At 51.2% G+C, this 17,175-nt stretch overlaps 24 non-coding genes across 24 annotated transcripts; all 24 read left to right on the top strand.

Moving 5' to 3' along the window:
• Positions 1-87: 87 nt before the first annotated feature.
• On the top strand, positions 88-203 carry LOC117377006 (U5 spliceosomal RNA). The gene has a single exon (XR_004541913.1). It is a non-coding gene; the product is annotated as a U5 spliceosomal RNA (small nuclear RNA).
• A 243-nt stretch (positions 204-446) lies between these two features.
• LOC117376918 (U1 spliceosomal RNA) lies at positions 447-610 on the top strand. Its single transcript, XR_004541833.1, has one exon. It is a non-coding gene; the product is annotated as a U1 spliceosomal RNA (small nuclear RNA).
• Positions 611-903: 293 nt separating this feature from the next.
• Positions 904-1,096, top strand: LOC117376949 (U2 spliceosomal RNA). Its single transcript, XR_004541862.1, has one exon. It is a non-coding gene; the product is annotated as a U2 spliceosomal RNA (small nuclear RNA).
• Positions 1,097-1,740: 644 nt separating this feature from the next.
• LOC117377005 (U5 spliceosomal RNA) lies at positions 1,741-1,856 on the top strand. Its single transcript, XR_004541912.1, has one exon. It is a non-coding gene; the product is annotated as a U5 spliceosomal RNA (small nuclear RNA).
• A 243-nt stretch (positions 1,857-2,099) lies between these two features.
• Positions 2,100-2,263, top strand: LOC117376922 (U1 spliceosomal RNA). Its single transcript, XR_004541837.1, has one exon. It is a non-coding gene; the product is annotated as a U1 spliceosomal RNA (small nuclear RNA).
• A 293-nt stretch (positions 2,264-2,556) lies between these two features.
• Positions 2,557-2,749, top strand: LOC117376948 (U2 spliceosomal RNA). Its single transcript, XR_004541861.1, has one exon. It is a non-coding gene; the product is annotated as a U2 spliceosomal RNA (small nuclear RNA).
• Positions 2,750-3,392: 643 nt separating this feature from the next.
• Positions 3,393-3,508, top strand: LOC117377004 (U5 spliceosomal RNA). Its single transcript, XR_004541911.1, has one exon. It is a non-coding gene; the product is annotated as a U5 spliceosomal RNA (small nuclear RNA).
• Positions 3,509-3,751: 243 nt separating this feature from the next.
• Positions 3,752-3,915, top strand: LOC117376917 (U1 spliceosomal RNA). Its single transcript, XR_004541832.1, has one exon. It is a non-coding gene; the product is annotated as a U1 spliceosomal RNA (small nuclear RNA).
• A 293-nt stretch (positions 3,916-4,208) lies between these two features.
• Positions 4,209-4,401, top strand: LOC117376947 (U2 spliceosomal RNA). Its single transcript, XR_004541860.1, has one exon. It is a non-coding gene; the product is annotated as a U2 spliceosomal RNA (small nuclear RNA).
• A 644-nt stretch (positions 4,402-5,045) lies between these two features.
• LOC117377003 (U5 spliceosomal RNA) lies at positions 5,046-5,161 on the top strand. Its single transcript, XR_004541910.1, has one exon. It is a non-coding gene; the product is annotated as a U5 spliceosomal RNA (small nuclear RNA).
• A 243-nt stretch (positions 5,162-5,404) lies between these two features.
• LOC117376916 (U1 spliceosomal RNA) lies at positions 5,405-5,568 on the top strand. The gene has a single exon (XR_004541831.1). It is a non-coding gene; the product is annotated as a U1 spliceosomal RNA (small nuclear RNA).
• Positions 5,569-5,862: 294 nt separating this feature from the next.
• On the top strand, positions 5,863-6,055 carry LOC117376946 (U2 spliceosomal RNA). The gene has a single exon (XR_004541859.1). It is a non-coding gene; the product is annotated as a U2 spliceosomal RNA (small nuclear RNA).
• Positions 6,056-6,700: 645 nt separating this feature from the next.
• LOC117377002 (U5 spliceosomal RNA) lies at positions 6,701-6,816 on the top strand. Its single transcript, XR_004541909.1, has one exon. It is a non-coding gene; the product is annotated as a U5 spliceosomal RNA (small nuclear RNA).
• Positions 6,817-7,059: 243 nt separating this feature from the next.
• Positions 7,060-7,223, top strand: LOC117376915 (U1 spliceosomal RNA). Its single transcript, XR_004541830.1, has one exon. It is a non-coding gene; the product is annotated as a U1 spliceosomal RNA (small nuclear RNA).
• A 294-nt stretch (positions 7,224-7,517) lies between these two features.
• Positions 7,518-7,710, top strand: LOC117376945 (U2 spliceosomal RNA). Its single transcript, XR_004541858.1, has one exon. It is a non-coding gene; the product is annotated as a U2 spliceosomal RNA (small nuclear RNA).
• Positions 7,711-8,353: 643 nt separating this feature from the next.
• On the top strand, positions 8,354-8,469 carry LOC117377001 (U5 spliceosomal RNA). The gene has a single exon (XR_004541908.1). It is a non-coding gene; the product is annotated as a U5 spliceosomal RNA (small nuclear RNA).
• A 243-nt stretch (positions 8,470-8,712) lies between these two features.
• LOC117376914 (U1 spliceosomal RNA) lies at positions 8,713-8,876 on the top strand. The gene has a single exon (XR_004541829.1). It is a non-coding gene; the product is annotated as a U1 spliceosomal RNA (small nuclear RNA).
• Positions 8,877-9,169: 293 nt separating this feature from the next.
• On the top strand, positions 9,170-9,362 carry LOC117376944 (U2 spliceosomal RNA). The gene has a single exon (XR_004541857.1). It is a non-coding gene; the product is annotated as a U2 spliceosomal RNA (small nuclear RNA).
• Positions 9,363-9,995: 633 nt separating this feature from the next.
• On the top strand, positions 9,996-10,111 carry LOC117377000 (U5 spliceosomal RNA). The gene has a single exon (XR_004541907.1). It is a non-coding gene; the product is annotated as a U5 spliceosomal RNA (small nuclear RNA).
• Positions 10,112-10,354: 243 nt separating this feature from the next.
• LOC117376913 (U1 spliceosomal RNA) lies at positions 10,355-10,518 on the top strand. Its single transcript, XR_004541828.1, has one exon. It is a non-coding gene; the product is annotated as a U1 spliceosomal RNA (small nuclear RNA).
• A 293-nt stretch (positions 10,519-10,811) lies between these two features.
• On the top strand, positions 10,812-11,004 carry LOC117376942 (U2 spliceosomal RNA). The gene has a single exon (XR_004541856.1). It is a non-coding gene; the product is annotated as a U2 spliceosomal RNA (small nuclear RNA).
• A 644-nt stretch (positions 11,005-11,648) lies between these two features.
• On the top strand, positions 11,649-11,764 carry LOC117376999 (U5 spliceosomal RNA). Its single transcript, XR_004541906.1, has one exon. It is a non-coding gene; the product is annotated as a U5 spliceosomal RNA (small nuclear RNA).
• A 243-nt stretch (positions 11,765-12,007) lies between these two features.
• LOC117376912 (U1 spliceosomal RNA) lies at positions 12,008-12,171 on the top strand. Its single transcript, XR_004541827.1, has one exon. It is a non-coding gene; the product is annotated as a U1 spliceosomal RNA (small nuclear RNA).
• Positions 12,172-12,464: 293 nt separating this feature from the next.
• LOC117376941 (U2 spliceosomal RNA) lies at positions 12,465-12,657 on the top strand. Its single transcript, XR_004541855.1, has one exon. It is a non-coding gene; the product is annotated as a U2 spliceosomal RNA (small nuclear RNA).
• The last annotated feature ends 4,518 nt before the right edge of the window (positions 12,658-17,175 follow it).

The following is a 17,175-nucleotide window of genomic DNA, read 5'->3' as shown; positions in this document are numbered from 1 at the left end:
CAAAAAAAACCCCAACAAAATGCCTTGCCCGCGACGGGGCCATGTGGGGCCTCATGTGGTGGAAGGTGTGTGGCTCTCCGTTCCCACACTCTTGTTTCTCTTCAGATCGTACAAATCTTTCGCCTTTTACTAAAGATTTCCGTGGAGAGGAACGACAAGAGATTATCCCAAATTTTTTGGATGCCCTGTTTTGCAGCGGGGCTGTGTGACTTTGTTCAAAGTAACCTTGCGTCATCAGCGCCCGCAGATGAGATTTGCACTTGAAGGGGCCGTCGGGCGTCGCTCGGCAGTGCATTTGAAAAGCCCGTCTCTCATCCCAACCGTCCCGCCCGTGTTGGCAGCCGGGAAAGCTTCTCCTTTGACTTGCGCTCGCCGCTGAAACGGGAAACCGTAGCCCTGCGGTCCCTCCGCATGGAACAGCGGCTTGGCTCTGAGCCAGGCGAGGCATACTTACCTGGCAGGGGCGATACCATGATCACTAAGGTGGTTCACCCAGAGCGAGGCTCATCCATTGCACTCCGGATGTGCTGACCCCTGTGAATTCCCCAAATGTGGGAATCTCAACTGCATAATTTCTGGTAGTGGGGGACTGCGTCCGCGCTCTCCCCTGATTTTGTGTCCAATGTAGAGTACCGCTTCTCCTCGTGACGTTTAGCCTGGCCGTGTTTCTGTTTGGTTTCTTACTCATTTCTCGCTCGTTTTTTTTTTCCTGCCTCGATGGTAATCCCACACCTTCACCTCCTACCGAGAAGGCTCTGCTGTGCAGGATTCCAATCTCCGCCTCTCTGTCTGCGCAGCACATGTGCCCCACCCCCGCCGCCCGGTGCAAACGGGTGCTGCTGTAACCGTCACTGGGAGGGTGTGTGGGGGCAAAGCCTACAGCTCCGTGGCGCCTTCAGCGTCATCGCTTCTCGGCCTTTTGGCTAAGATCAAGTGTAGTATCTGTTCTTATCAGTTTAATATCTGATACGTCCCCTACCCGGGGGACCATATATTAAATTGATTTTTGCAATGAGGTGATGGAATATGGGGCTTGCTCCGTCCACTCCACGCATCGACCCGGTATTGCAGTATCTCCGGGAACGGTGCACGTCCACTCAGGTAAACAGTTAATCCGTGTCTGCTCCCGTTTCCTCCCATAAGCATTGCCTTTCTCTCCGGAGCTTGTCTATGCTCTCTTCCCGTCTTTGTGTCTGTCTTACTCCATCCTTTTCCCAATTTTTCTGTGTTTTTTTTGCTTTTCGTCTCATCCCGCTTCTTGCCCTGTATTTTTCCGGTCTCTTTTGGCACTCCTTCCTGGTTTCCCTTTCTTTCTTTTTTCCTGCTTCTGCCTGCTTCTGCCTGCTTTTCCCTACTCATTTCCCATTCCCTGCCTATGTTATTCCATAGCGTTTTCCCACTCCTTCTCTTCCGTGTAAGCCTGCTGTAGCTACGTTGCCCCACGTGAGTGCACGTGCTGTTTTTTTCCCCGTTTGTCCTCCTTTCCCTGTCTGTCTTTTCACCGCTTTCTGCTGCCACTGAGCTGCAGATCCGAAAGCCCGGTCTCGGCGCTGCGGTCTCGTGGGGAAGCTTCTGGTGCTCAGCTACTGAAGCGGACCCCGCCCACTGCGCCCACCTTGTGCAAATGAGCTGCAGGCTATAGCACAAAAAAAACAAAAAAAACCCCAACAAAATGCCTTGCCCGCGACGGGGCCATGTGGGGCCTCATGTGGTGGAAGGTGTGTGGCTCTCCATTCCCACACTCTTGTTTCTCTTCAGATCGTACAAATCTTTCGCCTTTTACTAAAGATTTCCGTGGAGAGGAACGACAAGAGATTATCCCAAATTTTTTGGATGCCCTGTTTTGCAGCGGGGCTGTGTGACTTTGTTCAAAGTAACCTTGCGTCATCAGCGCCCGCAGATGAGATTTGCACTTGAAGGGGCCGTCGGGCGTCGCTCGGCAGTGCATTTGAAAAGCCCGTCTCTCATCCCAACCGTCCCGCCCGTGTTGGCAGCCGGGAAAGCTTCTCCTTTGACTTGCGCTCACCGCTGAAACGGGAAACCGTAGCCCTGCGGTCCCTCCGCATGGAACAGCGGCTTGGCTCTGAGCCAGGCGAGGCATACTTACCTGGTAGGGGCGATACCATGATCACTAAGGTGGTTCACCCAGAGCGAGGCTCATCCATTGCACTCCGGATGTGCTGACCCCTGTGAATTCCCCAAATGTGGGAATCTCAACTGCATAATTTCTGGTAGTGGGGGACTGCGTCCGCGCTCTCCCCTGATTTTGTGTCCAATGTAGAGTACCGCTTCTCCTCGTGACGTTTAGCCTGGCCGTGTTTCTGTTTGGTTTCTTACTCATTTCTCGCTCGTTTTTTTTTTCCTGCCTCGATGGTAATCCCACACCTTCACCTCCTACCGAGAAGGCTCTGCTGTGCAGGATTCCAATCTCCGCCTCTCTGTCTGCGCAGCACATGTGCCCCACCCCCGCCGCCCGGTGCAAACGGGTGCTGCTGTAACCGTCACTGGGAGGGTGTGTGGGGGCAAAGCCTACAGCTCCGTGGCGCCTTCAGCGTCATCGCTTCTCGGCCTTTTGGCTAAGATCAAGTGTAGTATCTGTTCTTATCAGTTTAATATCTGATACGTCCCCTACCCGGGGGACCATATATTAAATTGATTTTTGCAATGAGGTGATGGAATATGGGGCTTGCTCCGTCCACTCCACGCATCGACCCGGTATTGCAGTATCTCCGGGAACGGTGCACGTCCACTCAGGTAAACAGTTAATCCGTGTCTGCTCCCGTTTCTTCCCATAAGCATTGCCTTTCTCTCCGGAGCTTGTCTATGCTCTCTTCCCGTCTTTGTGTCTGTCTTACTCCATCCTTTTCCCAATTTTTCTGTGTTTTTTTTGCTTTTCGTCTCATCCCGCTTCTTGCCCTGTATTTTTCCGGTCTCTTTTGGCACTCCTTCCTGGTTTCCCTTTCTTTCTTTTTTCCTGCTTCTGCCTGCTTCTGCCTGCTTTTCCCTACTCATTTCCCATTCCCTGCCTATGTTATTCCATAGCGTTTTCCCACTCCTTCTCTTCCGTGTAAGCCTGCTGTAGCTACGTTGCCCCACGTGAGTGCACGTGCTGTTTTTTTCCCCGTTTGTCCTCCTTTCCCTGTCTGTCTTTTCACCACTTTCTGCTGCCACTGAGCTGCAGATCCGAAAGCCCGGTCTCGGCGCTGCGGTCTCGTGGGGAAGCTTCTGGTGCTCAGCTACTGAAGCGGACCCCGCCCACTGCGCCCACCTTGTGCAAATGAGCTGCAGGCTATAGCACAAAAAAAACAAAAAAACCCCAACAAAATGCCTTGCCCGCGACGGGGCCATGTGGGGCCTCATGTGGTGGAAGGTGTGTGGCTCTCCATTCCCACACTCTTGTTTCTCTTCAGATCGTACAAATCTTTCGCCTTTTACTAAAGATTTCCGTGGAGAGGAACGACAAGAGATTATCCCAAATTTTTTGGATGCCCTGTTTTGCAGCGGGGCTGTGTGACTTTGTTCAAAGTAACCTTGCGTCATCAGCGCCCGCAGATGAGATTTGCACTTGAAGGGGCCGTCGGGCGTCGCTCGGCAGTGCATTTGGAAAGCCCGTCTCTCATCCCAACCGTCCCGCCCGTGTTGGCAGCCGGGAAAGCTTCTCCTTTGACTTGCGCTCGCCGCTGAAACGGGAAACCGTAGCCCTGCGGTCCCTCCGCATGGAACAGCGGCTTGGCTCTGAGCCAGGCGAGGCATACTTACCTGGCAGGGGCGATACCATGATCACTAAGGTGGTTCACCCAGAGCGAGGCTCATCCATTGCACTCCGGATGTGCTGACCCCTGTGAATTCCCCAAATGTGGGAATCTCAACTGCATAATTTCTGGTAGTGGGGGACTGCGTCCGCGCTCTCCCCTGATTTTGTGTCCAATGTAGAGTACCGCTTCTCCTCGTGACGTTTAGCCTGGCCGTGTTTCTGTTTGGTTTCTTACTCATTTCTCGCTCGTTTTTTTTTTCCTGCCTCGATGGTAATCCCACACCTTCACCTCCTACCGAGAAGGCTCTGCTGTGCAGGATTCCAATCTCCGCCTCTCTGTCTGCGCAGCACATGTGCCCCACCCCCGCCGCCCGGTGCAAACGGGTGCTGCTGTAACCGTCACTGGGAGGGTGTGTGGGGGCAAAGCCTACAGCTCCGTGGCGCCTTCAGCGTCATCGCTTCTCGGCCTTTTGGCTAAGATCAAGTGTAGTATCTGTTCTTATCAGTTTAATATCTGATACGTCCCCTACCCGGGGGACCATATATTAAATTGATTTTTGCAATGAGGTGATGGAATATGGGGCTTGCTCCGTCCACTCCACGCATCGACCCGGTATTGCAGTATCTCCGGGAACGGTGCACGTCCACTCAGGTAAACAGTTAATCCGTGTCTGCTCCCGTTTCTTCCCATAAGCATTGCCTTTCTCTCCGGAGCTTGTCTATGCTCTCTTCCCGTCTTTGTGTCTGTCTTACTCCATCCTTTTCCCAATTTTTCTGTGTTTTTTTTTGCTTTTCGTCTCATCCCGCTTCTTGCCCTGTATTTTTCCGGTCTCTTTTGGCACTCCTTCCTGGTTTCCCTTTCTTTCTTTTTTCCTGCTTCTGCCTGCTTCTGCCTGCTTTTCCCTACTCATTTCCCATTCCCTGCCTATGTTATTCCATAGCGTTTTCCCACTCCTTCTCTTCCGTGTAAGCCTGCTGTAGCTACGTTGCCCCACGTGAGTGCACGTGCTGTTTTTTTCCCCGTTTGTCCTCCTTTCCCTGTCTGTCTTTTCACCACTTTCTGCTGCCACTGAGCTGCAGATCCGAAAGCCCGGTCTCGGCGCTGCGGTCTCGTGGGGAAGCTTCTGGTGCTCAGCTACTGAAGCGGACCCCGCCCACTGCGCCCACCTTGTGCAAATGAGCTGCAGGCTATAGCACAAAAAAAACAAAAAAACCCCAACAAAATGCCTTGCCCGCGACGGGGCCATGTGGGGCCTCATGTGGTGGAAGGTGTGTGGCTCTCCATTCCCACACTCTTGTTTCTCTTCAGATCGTACAAATCTTTCGCCTTTTACTAAAGATTTCCGTGGAGAGGAACGACAAGAGATTATCCCAAATTTTTTGGATGCCCTGTTTTGCAGCGGGGCTGTGTGACTTTGTTCAAAGTAACCTTGCGTCATCAGCGCCCGCAGATGAGATTTGCACTTGAAGGGGCCGTCGGGCGTCGCTCGGCAGTGCATTTGAAAAGCCCGTCTCTCATCCCAACCGTCCCGCCCGTGTTGGCAGCCGGGAAAGCTTCTCCTTTGACTTGCGCTCGCCGCTGAAACGGGAAACCGTAGCCCTGCGGTCCCTCCGCATGGAACAGCGGCTTGGCTCTGAGCCAGGCGAGGCATACTTACCTGGCAGGGGCGATACCATGATCACTAAGGTGGTTCACCCAGAGCGAGGCTCATCCATTGCACTCCGGATGTGCTGACCCCTGTGAATTCCCCAAATGTGGGAATCTCAACTGCATAATTTCTGGTAGTGGGGGACTGCGTCCGCGCTCTCCCCTGATTTTGTGTCCAATGTAGAGTACCGCTTCTCCTCGTGACGTTTAGCCTGGCCGTGTTTCTGTTTGGTTTCTTACTCATTTCTCGCTCGTTTTTTTTTTTCCTGCCTCGATGGTAATCCCACACCTTCACCTCCTACCGAGAAGGCTCTGCTGTGCAGGATTCCAATCTCCGCCTCTCTGTCTGCGCAGCACATGTGCCCCACCCCCGCCGCCCGGTGCAAACGGGTGCTGCTGTAACCGTCACTGGGAGGGTGTGTGGGGGCAAAGCCTACAGCTCCGTGGCGCCTTCAGCGTCATCGCTTCTCGGCCTTTTGGCTAAGATCAAGTGTAGTATCTGTTCTTATCAGTTTAATATCTGATACGTCCCCTACCCGGGGGACCATATATTAAATTGATTTTTGCAATGAGGTGATGGAATATGGGGCTTGCTCCGTCCACTCCACGCATCGACCCGGTATTGCAGTATCTCCGGGAACGGTGCACGTCCACTCAGGTAAACAGTTAATCCGTGTCTGCTCCCGTTTCTTCCCATAAGCATTGCCTTTCTCTCCGGAGCTTGTCTATGCTCTCTTCCCGTCTTTGTGTCTGTCTTACTCCATCCTTTTCCCAATTTTTTGTGTGTTTTTTTGCTTTTCGTCTCATCCCGCTTCTTGCCCTGTATTTTTCCGGTCTCTTTTGGCACTCCTTCCTGGTTTCCCTTTCTTTCTTTTTTCCTGCTTCTGCCTGCTTCTGCCTGCTTTTCCCTACTCATTTCCCATTCCCTGCCTATGTTATTCCATAGCGTTTTCCCACTCCTTCTCTTCCGTGTAAGCCTGCTGTAGCTACGTTGCCCCACGTGAGTGCACGTGCTGTTTTTTTCCCCGTTTGTCCTCCTTTCCCTGTCTGTCTTTTCACCACTTTCTGCTGCCACTGAGCTGCAGATCCGAAAGCCCGGTCTCGGCGCTGCGGTCTCGTGGGGAAGCTTCTGGTGCTCAGCTACTGAAGCGGACCCCGCCCACTGCGCCCACCTTGTGCAAATGAGCTGCAGGCTATAGCACAAAAAAAAACAAAAAAAACCCCAACAAAATGCCTTGCCCGCGACGGGGCCATGTGGGGCCTCATGTGGTGGAAGGTGTGTGGCTCTCCATTCCCACACTCTTGTTTCTCTTCAGATCGTACAAATCTTTCGCCTTTTACTAAAGATTTCCGTGGAGAGGAACGACAAGAGATTATCCCAAATTTTTTGGATGCCCTGTTTTGCAGCGGGGCTGTGTGACTTTGTTCAAAGTAACCTTGCGTCATCAGCGCCCGCAGATGAGATTTGCACTTGAAGGGGCCGTCGGGCGTCGCTCGGCAGTGCATTTGAAAAGCCCGTCTCTCATCCCAACCGTCCCGCCCGTGTTGGCAGCCGGGAAAGCTTCTCCTTTGACTTGCGCTCGCCGCTGAAACGGGAAACCGTAGCCCTGCGGTCCCTCCGCATGGAACAGCGGCTTGGCTCTGAGCCAGGCGAGGCATACTTACCTGGCAGGGGCGATACCATGATCACTAAGGTGGTTCACCCAGAGCGAGGCTCATCCATTGCACTCCGGATGTGCTGACCCCTGTGAATTCCCCAAATGTGGGAATCTCAACTGCATAATTTCTGGTAGTGGGGGACTGCGTCCGCGCTCTCCCCTGATTTTGTGTCCAATGTAGAGTACCGCTTCTCCTCGTGACGTTTAGCCTGGCCGTGTTTCTGTTTGGTTTCTTACTCATTTCTCGCTCGTTTTTTTTTTTCCTGCCTCGATGGTAATCCCACACCTTCACCTCCTACCGAGAAGGCTCTGCTGTGCAGGATTCCAATCTCCGCCTCTCTGTCTGCGCAGCACATGTGCCCCACCCCCGCCGCCCGGTGCAAACGGGTGCTGCTGTAACCGTCACTGGGAGGGTGTGTGGGGGCAAAGCCTACAGCTCCGTGGCGCCTTCAGCGTCATCGCTTCTCGGCCTTTTGGCTAAGATCAAGTGTAGTATCTGTTCTTATCAGTTTAATATCTGATACGTCCCCTACCCGGGGGACCATATATTAAATTGATTTTTGCAATGAGGTGATGGAATATGGGGCTTGCTCCGTCCACTCCACGCATCGACCCGGTATTGCAGTATCTCCGGGAACGGTGCACGTCCACTCAGGTAAACAGTTAATCCGTGTCTGCTCCCGTTTCTTCCCATAAGCATTGCCTTTCTCTCCGGAGCTTGTCTATGCTCTCTTCCCGTCTTTGTGTCTGTCTTACTCCATCCTTTTCCCAATTTTTGTGTGTTTTTTTTGCTTTTCGTCTCATCCCGCTTCTTGCCCTGTATTTTTCCGGTCTCTTTTGGCACTCCTTCCTGGTTTCCCTTTCTTTCTTTTTTCCTGCTTCTGCCTGCTTCTGCCTGCTTTTCCCTACTCATTTCCCATTCCCTGCCTATGTTATTCCATAGCGTTTTCCCACTCCTTCTCTTCCGTGTAAGCCTGCTGTAGCTACGTTGCCCCACGTGAGTGCACGTGCTGTTTTTTTCCCCGTTTGTCCTCCTTTCCCTGTCTGTCTTTTCACCACTTTCTGCTGCCACTGAGCTGCAGATCCGAAAGCCCGGTCTCGGCGCTGCGGTCTCGTGGGGAAGCTTCTGGTGCTCAGCTACTGAAGCGGACCCCGCCCACTGCGCCCACCTTGTGCAAATGAGCTGCAGGCTATAGCACAAAAAAACAAAAAAAACCCCAACAAAATGCCTTGCCCGCGACGGGGCCATGTGGGGCCTCATGTGGTGGAAGGTGTGTGGCTCTCCATTCCCACACTCTTGTTTCTCTTCAGATCGTACAAATCTTTCGCCTTTTACTAAAGATTTCCGTGGAGAGGAACGACAAGAGATTATCCCAAATTTTTTGGATGCCCTGTTTTGCAGCGGGGCTGTGTGACTTTGTTCAAAGTAACCTTGCGTCATCAGCGCCCGCAGATGAGATTTGCACTTGAAGGGGCCGTCGGGCGTCGCTCGGCAGTGCATTTGAAAAGCCCGTCTCTCATCCCAACCGTCCCGCCCGTGTTGGCAGCCGGGAAAGCTTCTCCTTTGACTTGCGCTCGCCGCTGAAACGGGAAACCGTAGCCCTGCGGTCCCTCCGCATGGAACAGCGGCTTGGCTCTGAGCCAGGCGAGGCATACTTACCTGGCAGGGGCGATACCATGATCACTAAGGTGGTTCACCCAGAGCGAGGCTCATCCATTGCACTCCGGATGTGCTGACCCCTGTGAATTCCCCAAATGTGGGAATCTCAACTGCATAATTTCTGGTAGTGGGGGACTGCGTCCGCGCTCTCCCCTGATTTTGTGTCCAATGTAGAGTACCGCTTCTCCTCGTGACGTTTAGCCTGGCCGTGTTTCTGTTTGGTTTCTTACTCATTTCTCGCTCGTTTTTTTTTTCCTGCCTCGATGGTAATCCCACACCTTCACCTCCTACCGAGAAGGCTCTGCTGTGCAGGATTCCAATCTCCGCCTCTCTGTCTGCGCAGCACATGTGCCCCACCCCCGCCGCCCGGTGCAAACGGGTGCTGCTGTAACCGTCACTGGGAGGGTGTGTGGGGGCAAAGCCTACAGCTCCGTGGCGCCTTCAGCGTCATCGCTTCTCGGCCTTTTGGCTAAGATCAAGTGTAGTATCTGTTCTTATCAGTTTAATATCTGATACGTCCCCTACCCGGGGGACCATATATTAAATTGATTTTTGCAATGAGGTGATGGAATATGGGGCTTGCTCCGTCCACTCCACGCATCGACCCGGTATTGCAGTATCTCCGGGAACGGTGCACGTCCACTCAGGTAAACAGTTAATCCGTGTCTGCTCCCGTTTCTTCCCATAAGCATTGCCTTTCTCTCCGGAGCTTGTCTATGCTCTCTTCCCGTCTTTGTGTCTGTCTTACTCCATCCTTTTCCCAATTTTTCTGTGTTTTTTTGCTTTTCGTCTCATCCCGCTTCTTGCCCTGTATTTTTCCGGTCTCTTTTGGCACTCCTTCCTGGTTTCCCTTTCTTTCTTTTTCCTGCTTCTGCCTGCTTCTGCCTGCTTTTCCCTACTCATTTCCCATTCCCTGCCTATGTTATTCCATAGCGTTTTCCCACTCCTTCTCTTCCGTGTAAGCCTGCTGTAGCTACGTTGCCCCACGTGAGTGCACGTGCTGTTTTTTTCCCCGTTTGTCCTCCTTTCCCTGTCTGTCTTTTCACCACTTTCTGCTGCCACTGAGCTGCAGATCCGAAAGCCCGGTCTCGGCGCTGCGGTCTCGTGGGGAAGCTTCTGGTGCTCAGCTACTGAAGCGGACCCCGCCCACTGCGCCCACCTTGTGCAAATGAGCTGCAGGCTATAGCACAAAAAAAACCCCAACAAAATGCCTTGCCCGCGACGGGGCCATGTGGGGCCTCATGTGGTGGAAGGTGTGTGGCTCTCCATTCCCACACTCTTGTTTCTCTTCAGATCGTACAAATCTTTCGCCTTTTACTAAAGATTTCCGTGGAGAGGAACGACAAGAGATTATCCCAAATTTTTTGGATGCCCTGTTTTGCAGCGGGGCTGTGTGACTTTGTTCAAAGTAACCTTGCGTCATCAGCGCCCGCAGATGAGATTTGCACTTGAAGGGGCCGTCGGGCGTCGCTCGGCAGTGCATTTGAAAAGCCCGTCTCTCATCCCAACCGTCCCGCCCGTGTTGGCAGCCGGGAAAGCTTCTCCTTTGACTTGCGCTCGCCGCTGAAACGGGAAACCGTAGCCCTGCGGTCCCTCCACATGGAACAGCGGCTTGGCTCTGAGCCAGGCGAGGCATACTTACCTGGCAGGGGCGATACCATGATCACTAAGGTGGTTCACCCAGAGCGAGGCTCATCCATTGCACTCCGGATGTGCTGACCCCTGTGAATTCCCCAAATGTGGGAATCTCAACTGCATAATTTCTGGTAGTGGGGGACTGCGTCCGCGCTCTCCCCTGATTTTGTGTCCAATGTAGAGTACCGCTTCTCCTCGTGACGTTTAGCCTGGCCGTGTTTCTGTTTGGTGTCTTACTCATTTCTCGCTCGTTTTTTTTTTCCTGCCTCGATGGTAATCCCACACCTTCACCTCCTACCGAGAAGGCTCTGCTGTGCAGGATTCCAATCTCCGCCTCTCTGTCTGCGCAGCACATGTGCCCCACCCCCGCCGCCCGGTGCAAACGGGTGCTGCTGTAACCGTCACTGGGAGGGTGTGTGGGGGCAAAGCCTACAGCTCCGTGGCGCCTTCAGCGTCATCGCTTCTCGGCCTTTTGGCTAAGATCAAGTGTAGTATCTGTTCTTATCAGTTTAATATCTGATACGTCCCCTACCCGGGGGACCATATATTAAATTGATTTTTGCAATGAGGTGATGGAATATGGGGCTTGCTCCGTCCACTCCACGCATCGACCCGGTATTGCAGTATCTCCGGGAACGGTGCACGTCCACTCAGGTAAACAGTTAATCCGTGTCTGCTCCCGTTTCTTCCCATAAGCATTGCCTTTCTCTCCGGAGCTTGTCTATGCTCTCTTCCCGTCTTTGTGTCTGTCTTACTCCATCCTTTTCCCAATTTTTCTGTGTTTTTTTTGCTTTTCGTCTCATCCCGCTTCTTGCCCTGTATTTTTCCGGTCTCTTTTGGCACTCCTTCCTGGTTTCCCTTTCTTTCTTTTTTCCTGCTTCTGCCTGCTTCTGCCTGCTTTTCCCTACTCATTTCCCATTCCCTGCCTATGTTATTCCATAGCGTTTTCCCACTCCTTCTCTTCCGTGTAAGCCTGCTGTAGCTACGTTGCCCCACGTGAGTGCACGTGCTGTTTTTTTCCCCGTTTGTCCTCCTTTCCCTGTCTGTCTTTTCACCACTTTCTGCTGCCACTGAGCTGCAGATCCGAAAGCCCGGTCTCGGCGCTGCGGTCTCGTGGGGAAGCTTCTGGTGCTCAGCTACTGAAGCGGACCCCGCCCACTGCGCCCACCTTGTGCAAATGAGCTGCAGGCTATAGCACAAAAAAAACAAAAAAAACCCCAACAAAATGCCTTGCCCGCGACGGGGCCATGTGGGGCCTCATGTGGTGGAAGGTGTGTGGCTCTCCATTCCCACACTCTTGTTTCTCTTCAGATCGTACAAATCTTTCGCCTTTTACTAAAGATTTCCGTGGAGAGGAACGACAAGAGATTATCCCAAATTTTTTGGATGCCCTGTTTTGCAGCGGGGCTGTGTGACTTTGTTCAAAGTAACCTTGCGTCATCAGCGCCCGCAGATGAGATTTGCACTTGAAGGGGCCGTCGGGCGTCGCTCGGCAGTGCATTTGAAAAGCCCGTCTCTCATCCCAACCGTCCCGCCCGTGTTGGCAGCCGGGAAAGCTTCTCCTTTGACTTGCGCTCGCCGCTGAAACGGGAAACCGTAGCCCTGCGGTCCCTCCGCATGGAACAGCGGCTTGGCTCTGAGCCAGGCGAGGCATACTTACCTGGCAGGGGCGATACCATGATCACTAAGGTGGTTCACCCAGAGCGAGGCTCATCCATTGCACTCCGGATGTGCTGACCCCTGTGAATTCCCCAAATGTGGGAATCTCAACTGCATAATTTCTGGTAGTGGGGGACTGCGTCCGCGCTCTCCCCTGATTTTGTGTCCAATGTAGAGTACCGCTTCTCCTCGTGACGTTTAGCCTGGCCGTGTTTCTGTTTGGTTTCTTACTCATTTCTCGCTCGTTTTTTTTTTCCTGCCTCGATGGTAATCCCACACCTTCACCTCCTACCGAGAAGGCTCTGCTGTGCAGGATTCCAATCTCCGCCTCTCTGTCTGCGCAGCACATGTGCCCCACCCCCGCCGCCCGGTTCAAACGGGTGCTGCTGTAACCGTCACTGGGAGGGTGTGTGGGGGCAAAGCCTACAGCTCCGTGGCGCCTTCAGCGTCATCGCTTCTCGGCCTTTTGGCTAAGATCAAGTGTAGTATCTGTTCTTATCAGTTTAATATCTGATACGTCCCCTACCCGGGGGACCATATATTAAATTGATTTTTGCAATGAGGTGATGGAATATGGGGCTTGCTCCGTCCACTCCACGCATCGACCCGGTATTGCAGTATCTCCGGGAACGGTGCACGTCCACTCAGGTAAACAGTTAATCCGTGTCTGCTCCCGTTTCTTCCCATAAGCATTGCCTTTCTCTCCGGAGCTTGTCTATGCTCTCTTCCCGTCTTTGTGTCTGTCTTACTCCATCCTTTTCCCAATTTTTTTCAGCGTCATCGCTTCTCGGCCTTTTGGCTAAGATCAAGTGTAGTAGCTTACTGCACTGCTCGCAGCCTTTGGTGGGACAGCGATCGCCTCTGAGGTCCCAAGGGTGTTTGCCTTTGTGGCACTCATTTTGGGCCTCAGAGGATACATTGTCCATTTTTTGTTTATTTGTTCCTTGTTTTTTTTTGTTGTTGTTGTTGTTGTTTTTCTGTTTACAGCGCATTTGCACTTTAACGGCACTTCCGCACCTTATTTGTAAGTAGCACTTTGAATTGGTTTTAGAGGCACATATTTATTTGTTTTAGTGGTTTTAGGAGGCTTTTAGCTAGTTTTTAGGGTCTTAAATTGGTTTTAGCTGTGGGTGCCTCCGAGATGTCGGCCTCCCATGCCGGCAGGAGGAGGCACCACAGCGTCCGCTTCACACTTAAAGAAATCAATGGAAAAGTTCCACAATTTTCCCGGCTGGACTTTTCTAGAAACCTTGTCCAAAGTACTGAAATTCAAACCTGATGACTTGAATTGTATTTTGTCTCTGCCCTTCAACAAAGGGTTTGATGTCAGCTTTCGCTCGGTGATTCTGTTGAACGAGTTTTGGACGAGGTTTAAAAGTGTGGAGCCCCAGTTTTCAGCTTTTACTGTTGAGAATCTAACTGACAATTCACTGAAACATGTGATTGTCAGAATGTTCAATGAAACGGTGAGTGCTGAAGATATTTGTATATGGCTGGGAAGATATTGCACGGTGAAGGGCCAGGCTATCAAGGTCAGAGATGTGGACGGCATTTGGACTGGCAGCTGGAGGGTCCCCATTCAACAATGGCAGGACCCCCAGGGCTACCAAGGCCTGAAGCACCTGCCTAGTGTGATAGTCCTGGGAGATAACCGAGGCTATATACACTACCAAGGACAACCCAAGCTCTGCCGGAGATGTGGGGAGCATGGGCACTTAGTGGAGGCTTGCACTCAAGTGGTCTGCGGTAAGTGTAGAGAAATTGGGCACACTTTCGATGAGTGCACCAATGGCAGAAGGTGCAACCTCTGTGGTGATTTGGGTCACCTTTTCAGAGATTGCCCGAAATCTTTTGCCAACAAATTAAAGGCCGGGAAAAATATACAAGATGGCGGACCAAACAAAATGGCGGAAGAGCAGTCTGGAGAGGAGGGGCTGGGAAATTTGAATCTCCCGCCAAAAACCCTGATTGGAGGAGAGGAACAGGGTGAGGCGGGGGAAGGGGAGGGGCCTGCGGAGGCTCCTCCCATGGAGTGTCAAGAGGTGGAGCAGGGGCACGACATAGTTCCGCCCACCCAGGAGGAAGAGGCGGAGCAGGCACCTGTAGAGGCCCCGCCCAGGCAGGAGGGGGAGGCCTCCCCCCCGGAAGCCAAAACTGAGATGGAAACAGTGGAGGCAATGGGGGGAGGTGGCCCCGGGACCCCCTAAACGAATGCCTGGAGAGCCTCCTCAACAACGCCCAGTACCCCAAGAGGCCCTTGTCAGAGTCGTCCTCTGAGAGCAACCTACTCTCAGAGAAGAGGGGAAAAGTCGGGGCTCTCTCAGACAGTGATTCTGTGGAGGAGCCCAGAATCTTCCCCTCCGATTCACCCAACGAGGTCTCGTTTCTCTCAATTGCTCTGCAATCAACTCCGCAAACGATGCCTCTTAGAGGTAAAAGGAGGAACAGGCCTAACCCCCCTTCTCACTCACCCCTGAGAGAGAAGGAAAAGCCGTGTTCACAAGGTCCAGAACAATAGCCTCTTTTTAACTGTGATTTATTTTGTTTTATGTTTAGCATTTTAGTGTTTTAAATGTCATACCTTGTTTTAACCATACTCATGGCGATCACACTCTCTACCATCAATGTAAGGAGTGTGAAGTCTAGAGTTAGAGCGCAAAGCATTTTATCCTTTCTTAACTCTTTTAACTCAGATGTGTTTTTATTGCAAGAGTGTTCCCTGCCGTTTTTAAATCACTACAGAGATTGGGAGGAGATGTGGCCACACCCGTCTGTATGGAGCGGTTCGAATGAAAATAAAAATGACGGGGTGGCCATTTTAATAAATAATCCTCTGGTGACGGTAAAGGGCAGCACTGTGGTGAGAGACGGACGGGCACTTTTAATACATCTGAGTTTTATGGGACAGGATTTTAAGCTCTTAAATATTTATGGTTTTAACGATAAACACAAACGGTATGACCTTTTAGAAGACCTGCAGTCCCACATGCTAGGCAGAACTCCTTTTATTTTAGCAGGTGATTTTAATTGCATTTTAACACAAAAAGACAGGAACAGATGTGGGGATTTTAATTTAGACAAAACATCAGTTTTATTGCAGGGCTTATGTAGGGATTTTAAACTACAGGACTGTTTTAAAGCCATGCATCCTAGAGAGGAGGGCTTCACCTGGATCAGTGGTGATGGCACCAAAGCCTCTCGCATTGACTACGTTTTTACCAGGGACTGCCCACCTACCGATGCTAGATTGACCCCTGTTTTCTTTTCCGATCACCTGATGCTTTCCTGCACCCTTTCACTCTCTTCGGGTGTGACTGTAGGAAGTGGTCTGTGGAAGCTCAACTGCTCCCTGTTAAAGGACGCTGATGTAGTTTGTCAGTACAGGGAGCAGTACAAAGAGTGGCAGACCCTTCAAGACTTGCACGAGACACGAGCACACTGGTGGGAGATGGTAAAGTCAAGGACTCGAACCTTTTTTAGATGGGTGGGAAAAAGGAAAAAACAAAAAGAAAATAGCCGCATGTTGGGACTGCAAAAACGCTTGCAAAGGTATTTTAATCTTCAACAAAACGGTTTTAATTGTAATTTTAATGAAGAAATAAAACAGGTAAAAAAAGAAATGTTGGTTTTAGCGGAAAATAAAAGTAAGGGTGTAATTTTAAGAGCAAAAGAACAGGAGATGGAAGAAGGTGAAAAATGCACGCGATATTTTTTTAAGAAGATTTTAAACAAATGCAAGTCAATTTTATCTCTTAAAAAACAAGATGGCGTGGTCACAACAAAAACTGAAGAAATAAAAGAAATAGTTGAAAACTTCTACCAAAACCTGTACCAAACAAAAGAAATAAATGTAAACACCTTAAAAGAACTTTTAAAATCCATAGACAATGTTTTAACAGACAGTGTGCTTTTATCCCAGAATTTTACCCTTTTAGAACTTTCAAAATGCATCAGAGCTTTTAAAAAGGGCAAATCCCCGGGGGCCGACGGGCTCCCGGTGGAGTTTTATCTGACTTTTTGGGACATTTTAGCACCTGACCTACTGACTGTTTTTATGGATTTTGAAAGACTAGGCCAACTACCTGACAGTTTCAGATTAGGGATAGTGACTCTCCTTCCCAAGAACAAAGACAGGACTGACCTGACTAACTGGAGACCTATTACCCTTTTAAATCTGGACTGTAAACTTTTTAGCAAGATTTTATCTTCACGTCTGTCCTTGTTTTTAGAGGGTTTGATTCACCCGGATCAAGCCTGTGCCATCCCCGGGAGGAAGATCACAGACAGCCTCGTACTGATCCGAGACACCATCTGTTATGCGAGAGACAGAAACATCCGGCTAGTAGTCCTAAACTTAGACTTTGAGAAAGCCTTCGATCGGGTCTCGCACCAGTACCTCTTTGAGGTACTGCGAAAAGTGGGTTTACCTGATAGGTTTATAGAGTGGGTGGGGCTGCTATACCGAGGGATCAGCAGCAGATTCATGGTAAACGGGCATCTGACAAAAGCAGTGCAAATCAACTGCGGTGTCCGTCAGGGCTGTCCGTTATCAGCCCTCCTGTATGTTCTCTGTATCGAACCCCTGGCACAGATCTTGAGAAGGGACCAACGAATCAGGGGGGTGAGCATCCCGGGTGGGGGGGGGCTCACTGCCAAATGCATTTTATACATGGATGACGTGAATGTTTTATGTACTGACCTTTTATCCATAAACAGGACTCTGGACTTGACCGACTGGTTTGGACTGGCCTCTGGGTCTAAACTAAACCGAAAAAAGACCCAAGCCCAATTTTACGGACCCTGGACCCCCGACGAGACTGCTGGACTCCCCCTCACGGTGACAGAAGGACAAAAAATACTGGGAATCAGGTTCGACCGGGAGGGGGGTGGGAGTCAAAATTGGGCTGACATTATAGGGAAAGTCAGACAGAGACTGGGGCTTTGGACACTTAGAGGACTGACAATGGAAGGGAAGGTTTTAATAATCAAGGCTGTGATTTTACCCCTGTTTTTACTAACTTGTTCTGTTTTTATGCCCCCCAGGAGTGTGCTTTTATCCATCGAGAGGTCGATTTTTTACTTCCTGTGGGGGTCCAAGTGGGAAAGGTTGAGGAGGGAGGTTATGAAGAGGCCAAAGGAAAAAGGAGGAAAAGGCGTCCCT

Source organism: Periophthalmus magnuspinnatus, chromosome 9 (genome assembly GCF_009829125.3).
Source record: "Periophthalmus magnuspinnatus isolate fPerMag1 chromosome 9, fPerMag1.2.pri, whole genome shotgun sequence".
Taxonomy (NCBI): domain Eukaryota; kingdom Metazoa; phylum Chordata; class Actinopteri; order Gobiiformes; family Gobiidae; genus Periophthalmus; species Periophthalmus magnuspinnatus.
The sequence above is the reverse complement of the archived record's forward strand: the minus strand, read 5'-3'. Positions and strand labels throughout refer to the sequence as shown.